Source organism: Chinchilla lanigera, unplaced genomic scaffold (assembly GCF_000276665.1).
Source record: "Chinchilla lanigera isolate Chin_1 unplaced genomic scaffold, ChiLan1.0 scaffold00020, whole genome shotgun sequence".
In the NCBI taxonomy this organism is placed as follows: Eukaryota; Metazoa; Chordata; class Mammalia; order Rodentia; family Chinchillidae; genus Chinchilla; species Chinchilla lanigera.
Genome location: NW_004955421.1, coordinates 6,704,255 through 6,713,461, shown reverse-complemented (window position 1 = coordinate 6,713,461; position 9,207 = coordinate 6,704,255).

Sequence of the window (9,207 nt, the reverse complement as noted above, 5' to 3'; positions counted from 1 at the left end):
ATATTCCAGCTCTGTCCACTGAGATGGTCTAGAATTAACAACACCCCAGAAGAAAAAGTGCCCCGATATTATTTCCTAATACTATTCTCTAATAAAGGGAACCAGGGCTGCTTGGACAAATAGCTGCTTCTAAGGCTAAGCCAAAGAATATAAACAAAAAGCTTGGAGCTCAGAAAACAAAAAGATGAGTGTATGTAATGGTGATATAGGAGTAAGATAAATGAATTCTCAATGACCAAAGCTTGAATAATTTGAAGAGCAAAATTTTACCCAAAGAGCTAAATGCACAAGAGTGCAAACGATTTGTCTACACACTGGAAATCCAACGAATCCAGCTGAGGGCCTGAATCCCATGGCAGTGTCCTGCACAAGTCCACCTGGGGGCCTGGAACCCCTGACAATGTTCATGCAATTTTGTTTCAAGGATCTACACTGGAAAGGCTCAAAAGTCAGTGGTAGTAGCTGGAAAGTGTACACCAGCAAGATGCAGAATCTATGCCAGCAGGCTCAGGAATCTTCACTAGAGCCAGGAAGCAATGCTCAAGGTAAGGACCAGAGATCCCCCAAAGAGAGTCATAGCCACCCTCAGTGATAGCAATGACCTGAGCTTTTCTAACAATAAGAACAGCTAAATTCATATCAGGAAAACCAGAACAACAAGCTTCTTTTGGAGAATCAACAGCACAAACTCTCCCCTTACAAGTCTGCAGCAGTGGGATGAAGGATCTCATCCAGCAGGTTGAGGGTCTCCACTGGAGCCAGGAAGCAATGCTCAAGGTAAGGACCAGACCTCCCTCGAAAAGAACTGAAAAGAACAGCAACCATCCTCAGCAACAGCGAGAACCCAAGCTCTCTGACCATGAGAACAGTGGAGTTCAAATCAAGAAATCCAGCATGACAAGCTTCTCCAGGAGAGTCAACAGTGCACACCATCTTCCCCTCCAGTTCTCTTTTTATATTGATGGGACAATCCTCAGATGGGCCATCCACACCCAGCACCCCGCTAATTCAATTCACCTGGGTGTTACAGATTGACCATTAGTTAGCCCACCACATATCTAGGGAAAAACTGAAATAATCTGAATGAAAAGCAGGCCACAGTTAGTAATTATCAGTTTCAATCAGTAGTTATAACAAAGGCATCATTAATATTAGATAGTACCAATGATGAGAACTGAGTATTTCTCTGAATTATCTTTGAAACACTTTGTGAATGTATAAGTATTCTAAAATTAAAAGTTGTGACAACCCCCCCAAAAAACAACCAAAAACCCCAGAACATCCATTCCCTGGAACAGATATAGGAAGTCAGATTTGTCTGGTGTGAATATTTTTAAAGAAGCCAGGTGCTTGTTATGACTATCTAAAGCAGATTGAAGCTAATCAGTAAAGAGAATCCTTGGCAAGACATTTCCTTTTTAACAGATCCAAAATATCAGGTCAGAGATTGGCCCTCTTCATTGTAGGTTTACTTTTTACAAGTGATCAGCAAGGACTCTTCAATTTTGAAAGAAAGTTTCTTTGCATCTGAGCTAATGGTACTTTGAGGAAACTCTTGTAGAAGATTCAAATTTATTAAAATAGTCTGATATTGATTAACAACTAAAAATTCCTGTAGCCCTATATTGGTGCATCTTGGACCTCAGAGTTAAATCCTCAAATTTACGATCCTTCAAAAATGGCAATGGAAAGAAGAGTGACTGCCTTTTTATACAAGTTACACATGCAAACTGGTTTTTTGTTGTTGTTTTTGTTCTTTTGTGTGTGTGTGTGTGTGTGTGTGTGTGTGTGTGTTGTATATGCAGAAATGTTGTTCTGATTTTATAGCAGATCCATATTACAGACAGCAATTAAAGGAACCAAATCTTAAACCTTTGATCTCCTCTAGTGGTTCTCCTATGTGTCACATATTTCTTTTGAACTTTCCTTTATATTTAGGGGAAAGTAGAAAATAATGAGGTACCAACATCACTCTGCTTCACTCAAAGCAGTCCCAGCTTATTCGACTGTGTATGTGTTTACATTTAAACAAAGAGTTCTGATGATAAGGAAAGTACTTAAGCCACCAATCTAGTTTAGGTTCCTCAATTTGCATAGGAAGTATCAGAGGCCACAAAAATCAGGGGCCTACTGTTCAGAGTTCTGCATCTTCTATTCAAGTAGTGATATCTCATCTTGAATTCAACATGACTTTCAGTGATCACAGCAAGTCTAAACTTTTCAAGGACTTGTATTTCTTTCTAATAAACAGGTGAGCTCAGTTTATGAGCTCAAATTATTTAAATGCTAACACTAAGGTCTGCCCTGTATATCTCATGTCCCTCTTCATTTATCAGATTATGTACCTGGAAATATTTTTAAAGTCATACACTCTAGTAGTACAGAATAATGAGCTTTGTGATGGTATCTTGGTACATCCATATAGAATATGGAGATTATTTTCATCCCCATCATGGCCTCTGTTTTCCTTCCTCTACTCTTCAGTCCCCTTCTCTGTCACTAAAAGCCTGCCTTCTAGTTTCCTATTATCTCTCCTCTTGTTTGTATTTATCTTTATTCATTTTTAGATTTCTTATATAAGAGAAAGCATGTCATTTTAAACTTTTACAAACTGGCTTATTTTACTTAACATGGCCTCCAGTTCTATACATTTTCCTGCAACTGACATAATTTCATTCTTTTCTATGGCTGAATAATATTCCATAGTGTATATACACAATTTCTTTATCAGTTCCTCTTTTATGAGTATCTAGTCTGGTCAAATAGCTTAGTTATTGTGAATTGTTCTGCAATAAGCATAGGTATATATGTATCATTACAATATGATGTTTTTAATTCTTCCTGGGAGAGATGTCAAATGGAATTTCAATTTTTCAGTTTTTCAGAGTAAATTCCATACTGTTCTCACACTGGTTGTACTAATTTACATTCTGAGCAATATTGTAGAATGTTTCCTTTTTCCCTGTAGCCTCACCAGCATTTTCATTCTCTCCCTCTCTCTCTTTCTCTCTCTCTCTCCTATCCTGATATTCTTTATGGCAGCCATTCTACCTGGAGAGAAATGGAATCTCAATGTAGTGATGCTTTGCATTTCCTAATGAATAATGATGTAAACATATTTTCACATATTTACTAGCAATTTGTATTTTTTTTTCTTTTGATGATTCTCTGTTCAACTTACCATGTATTAATTGGACTATTTTTTGGTGTTAACTTTTTGAGTTTTTTATGTTTCTAGATATTTAGCTTTGATCAGAAGAACAGCTAGCCAAGCTTTTGTCCCATTAAGGCAGTTGTCTCTTATTCCATTGTTTCCTTTGCTGTGCAGAAGCTTTTTAATTCGATGCAGTCCCATTTCCTGTTCATATTATTTTGTATGTTATTGGTATCCTATTTAGTAAGTCTTTGACTGTGCTTATGGCTTTAATATCTGCTTGTGTCTTCTTTCAGCAGTTGCCAGGTTTTGAGTCATACTGAGGTCTTTACTCTGTTTTGATTTGACTTGGGTAAGAAGGAGAGATAAGAATCAAGCTTCAATCTTCCAAGTGTAAATATCCAGTTGTCCTACTACTATTTGCAAAGGTTTTTTTCCAGTGAAATTATTTCTAAAGTGCAAGTTCTATTTATTTTCTTTGTTGCCTGTGGATAACTCATTCAATTGAATGTTGAACACCATTGAAATAAGACACGTGATCATGAGCATCCTACAGATGACTGTTCTGATTTCAGCAGTAAAGGATGCCATGTGGTCCTCTCTACTATGCCAGGATTGGTAGATTAGCTGACTGTGGATTATTTTGGTCTTTGTAAGGGAAAGTCTTTTTACCAGTGCTCTTTTTTTTTCATATACTATGGTTGTTAAGCTTACTTGTGTCAACTTGATTGGCTTGGGAGCTACCACGGGAATAAAGCATACTTCTGGGTATGTCTAGATGAGGCAAGGAAATGTGATCTTGACTACTACATACGGTCCCTCTCCCTTTTTCTCTGGCACTGTTTCCCTGCTCTATTTCTGGCTGCCATGAGCTAAGCGTCTGTCCTCACAACACATTTCTGCCATGATGTTTCTGCCTTGGAGACTACTGACGGTGAAATGAATCCTCTGAAACCATTAGCCAAATTAAATCTCTCTTCCTTTTTATTATGGGTGTTGGATGTTGTGTCTCTATGTTAAGAAAGCTGAGTAATACAGATAAGTACTCAGATCAGGCCTAGGCCAATTGGTTTTCTTGTCAGAATATTTTTTGAGAATGGCATAACCTGTTCAGTACAATAAACTCTGAAGCAAATCAACTTCAACAAGATGAGTAAACTGCTTACACTAATGGGTCCCCCAGCACTCTCTTGTAACAAAATACTGGCATACAAAGCATTGGCCTCTCACGTGGATATGCTTTGAAACGCTTTATTGCTTGAAAATCCTCAGCATCCCAAACACAGTCATTTATTATCCCTAGTTTCTGAATATGGCTGAAAAAGAAAATTCCCTGTACTTTCTTTTAAAATGGTATGATAAAATAGAACTAGCAGATAGAGAGGATATGGCCCTGAGGTGAGTACATGGCACAACTCCTTATAAAATTCTCAGGTCTAAATTGCTCTTAGTCAGTGACTCAGCATATTATAAACTAATACAAGAACATCTATTTAGATTTTATTAGAAAGCCTTGAAAGAGCTGTAATTATGTTTTCTGGAAAAAAATTTAAAGAAATGTAAATAGCTGGAAAGAAAAATCCTGGGTAGTATAAGTACATTTTATTGAAAATCTCATTTAATGTTATTCAACATCAGTGAAATTTTAACTTAGAAGTAAAAATTACCTCTTTTTTTTCATATACTATGGAGAGAAGCAACAATGCTTCATTGATTAGGGAGTGAGTAAACACATATGTGGGTCTTCTAGATAATCAAAGCTTGTGCCATTATGCTCTGTTATTTTTTAACACAGATAATTTTGCATGGACATATACATACATTCTTGAGCAGAAAGCAATTGTCACAATTCTATTGCTAATATGAAAAATAATTTGTTTATTGAGGGCAACCTCCCTTGTCATAATGTCTGGGTTGAAATTCTGCTTGGTGACTTACCAAGTTTGTGATCTTAGGTCAGATGTTTAACATTTCTGAGTCTTAGACTCCTTACATATAAAATACAAATAATTATACTATTTACTCATGACTTTGTTATGAGGATCAGAATAAAATAATCCATGGAAATCCTTGAGATTACAGTAGATAACATAAAAGATCAGTAAATACTAACTATTATTGTTATGGTTGCTTTTATCATAGTGATTAAGGACACAGCCCAGTCTTTTTCTTACTTGTTTGCTAATTGTTGTCGCTATTGTCCTTCTTGCTTTTTCTACCAACCCTTGCCTTGTGTCCCTCCTCAACATATTCTGTTCCTTACTTCTAGTTTGCCATGGATGGAAAACTAGAGAAAACGATTTGCAGAGTATGACAAGCCAATAAGGGGTAAACAGACTAAATAAGAGGGGTTAGTAAGCCCTTAGCTTTAGAATAGGAGTTTAGAACAATTTTTTTTGGCTCTGAGTCAATTTTTACTTCAGAGTTTGAAAATACATTAATGCGAGTGGCTAGAAATGCGATTTGTTGTTAAATGTGATGAAATTAAGTATACGGTAAACAAAAACCCAGCTTTGTTTTTCACTGCATATAAACTACATATTTTATTTTGGGCATATAAAACTTAGTTGCCTATTTCCTTTTAATATATGATAATTAATTATGACTAAGAAATTGCCATGTACAGAATCATCATTTTATTATTTTGAGTAACATTACAAATCAAGTTCATTTTTACTTTTAAAACAATATATCCAAAACTTTTCAAGTTATTGGACAAAAGAGAAAAAATGGATTTCTTAATAATTTTAGCACTCTAACATGATTTATTTCCGGTTTTGTGCACACCTTTCTAATTCATATGTATGAACACATAATTAAATCATTTTGATCAAAGAGCATAAATTTCTAAAGGCTAGCAACATCATATTTTTCTCACCAGTAGTGTGAAAAACTTTAACCTGGACATTCTGAATCTGAAAAATAATAGATTTTTTCTCAACCATGAATTCAATACTTAGTCAGCAGAAAACAAAAGATTATCTCATTCCAGCAGATTTATTACTCAGTTTCAGATGAAGAAAAATATGAGCAAGAAAGACATGTATTAATTTAAAGGTGGTGATGATAAATATTTCAAATGGAAGCCTGTTCAGAACTTTTCCTCAACAACCACTCTCCTTCCTTCTCATGCATATTTTAACTAGATATTGACACTTATTATTCAATAAAAGATCAGAAAATAATTTTTCCGTGAAGGTTATCAGCATCACACACTGTTTAACCAGACAGTGAAGTAAATTAAGATTCTGAAAAGTGATTATAATCAGCATAGATAGACAGTTTGAACAGTAGAAATTTAAATCATGTCAGGAGTTTTTTAATCATACAGGATGTTCTCATGGTCCACAGAAGAGTTTATTATTTTTAATAGTTTTGCCCTGTTTATTTGTAATAGTTTATTTTCACTGAGTTGGAAAATAGTCTTGAGTAATTGTGTTCAATTATGGTCATGCTTAAATACTAACTGTTTGAAACATCTGACCTTGAAATTCTCTTATCTGTGTACCAGAGGAAGAGGGTGAGGCACATATTAGTGTTAGAGGGATAAGCATATAACATTAGGAATGGTAGAACATTAATTTCTCTTCAAACTCTGAGGTGTTCTGAAGTAATTATTATTAAATGAAAAAGGCTGAAAGTCACTTTATATGAAAGAGTAAACATAATCTAGGAGCGATTTTAACAAGTATATCATGTTATAATCAGCCATGTCTAAAAATGAAACTCTAAAGGTATTTGGAAATAATATCATCTATATTTCAAATCTCTTTTAAATATATGATGATGTATTTAGCAATCTTTGAGCGGTTAACACAAGTCATCAGTATGATGTCTAATTTGACTAACTACCAATGTCTTTATCATTAAAGTTCAAGAGTTCAGGCAGACCAGCTCTCTGGTCTGTCCTTTAGTGACCATGAGAGTTTTGGGATTGAGAAGTGCTTGTTTTTGTGCTTGTGTTCTGGTAGGCATCTCCTCTATGTCTGTGTCGCCTGCTCTCCTCTTAACTTCTGTCTTTGACTCTAGCCTGGCTACATCATCTTGACCTTTATTAGACCTACCCAGGCCTTCTTTTTGTGGCTTCACAGTTTGACCTTCTTACTAAGTCACCCAGTCATTACTGTACAGAAAGAAATACAACCACCCTTCCCTCTAGAAAATTTATTCTTTAAATTGGCCATAAATCTATGCTTTCAAATTCACTTGTATCCCTGAAGCTTATATCAATGATTCTCTGGCCCAGTTGAAAATGACTCTCTGGTTCACAATGATAAATCCATTAAGTAGGCATATTTCGGATCACAAGTTTCTGATAAAGTGAGCCCATGATGAAAATATAATTAGGACCGAATTGTTCAGGCTCCCAAGCTATCCATAAATATAAAATTGCTGCTTTGCACAGCTCCCTGTCCTCCACCTTTCCATATTGGAATTGACAAGTTCTATATAATTTTCTAAAGAATTATTCAATATATAATAACATTTGTTTTTTGGGTGGTGGTCAAAAATAGACTCTACTTAGCATTGTTTTTAGCCTGGCACTTATAGAGGTTAAGTTGACTTTTACAGATCTGTCTGCATCTCTTCATCTCAACCATTACTTGAAGGTTATTAAAGAAATCATACCACAACAATCTCTTTTCCTTTACATTTTATTGTGGAAATATTGGTTGGCACTAGTGATATCAGCCTCATTTTTTTATTTCCCTCCTGGGGACTTAGCAATGCAAACCTCACTGTACTTTATTGTGTTTCTATCCTTGAATCATTGTGTGTTTTCTGTAAGTTCTCTGACTACCACCTCCCTGTTTTATTTATGGCAAGACCAATTTACAATCACTTATTTTAATATAGTTTTATTTTTGACAGGATAGAACATCGTTCATTGATTCTAAAGGTAGACAAAAGATTTTACTAAACCTCACAGAATCAGTGAAACCACCATTATTGAACTAGGTTCATTCAGTCTTAGGTACCAGGCCATTATGCAGAACACATGGTAGAATTCACTGGGAAATAACTAAATACAAAATTAGCATCATACTGATCTGGAAAGAGGTAAAAAGTGAACCATGGTGTCTGCGTTTGGAGCATAGAATTGTATTTAAATTGAGTAATGTGACTTTTCAGGAGTTGTTGCTATGGAACATAGTGTCAAAATGAATACTAGTCATGAAATAAAATAAGAAATGCCATGTGAAATATTTTGACTACAAAACATGCACAGTTGTTTCTGCTTCCCTATATCCAGGCCATCATCAGTGTTATCTTCAACAATCCTGTCAATAGGTGGAATCTGTTTCCCCACCTCTTAAATCTTGGTTGATCTTCTGCCTTATACCTTGCTTTGGTGAGAAGAAAGTGGCAGAAGTGGAAGTGAGTCTGCACTAAGATGAAACATCAAAAAACCTTGCCTTGCATATTTGCTCCTGCTCTTGGGAACCACGGTGCTGCTAAGTGAAGAACCCTGAGTAGCTTGGAGCAAGGGTAGCTGCACTTGCTCAGCCCCTCTAGTAAGTCCTTAAATGATCTAAAAGCTGACCACACACACGAGTAAATTTAACCCAAATCTAAGAACTACCTGACGCAAATGGCCAGTATGCAGAATTGTATGCTTTACAAGTGGTACTGATTAAAGCCACTGTATGAAGAGAACATTTATTTTGTGACAGTAGCTAACTGGTACAATTCTAATTTACTAAAACGTAGATAGTTTAGAATTTAGAGTCTTTATCAAAGGGCAAGGTCTTAACCTCTGGACAAAGAGCTCATTCACCCCTAGCTATGAAATCTAATTAAAGTTGACCACCAAGTTATGAATCCATTTCTCTTTCTGGGGTATTTGGTGAGCCCCAGAGTGAACTAGAAAGTCAACGGCACATCACTAGACTCCAATGTGTGGAAGGAATCATAGATATTGTTACTGGAAGAAGTATTTGGGAGGAAGCAAGTAAATTAAAGTACCTTCATTTCTTAAACAATGTGTTCTAATGAGGGAAGCTGCTCCAAAAGAAGGTGAAATGTTATGTATTAAAGATTTTACTGACAAA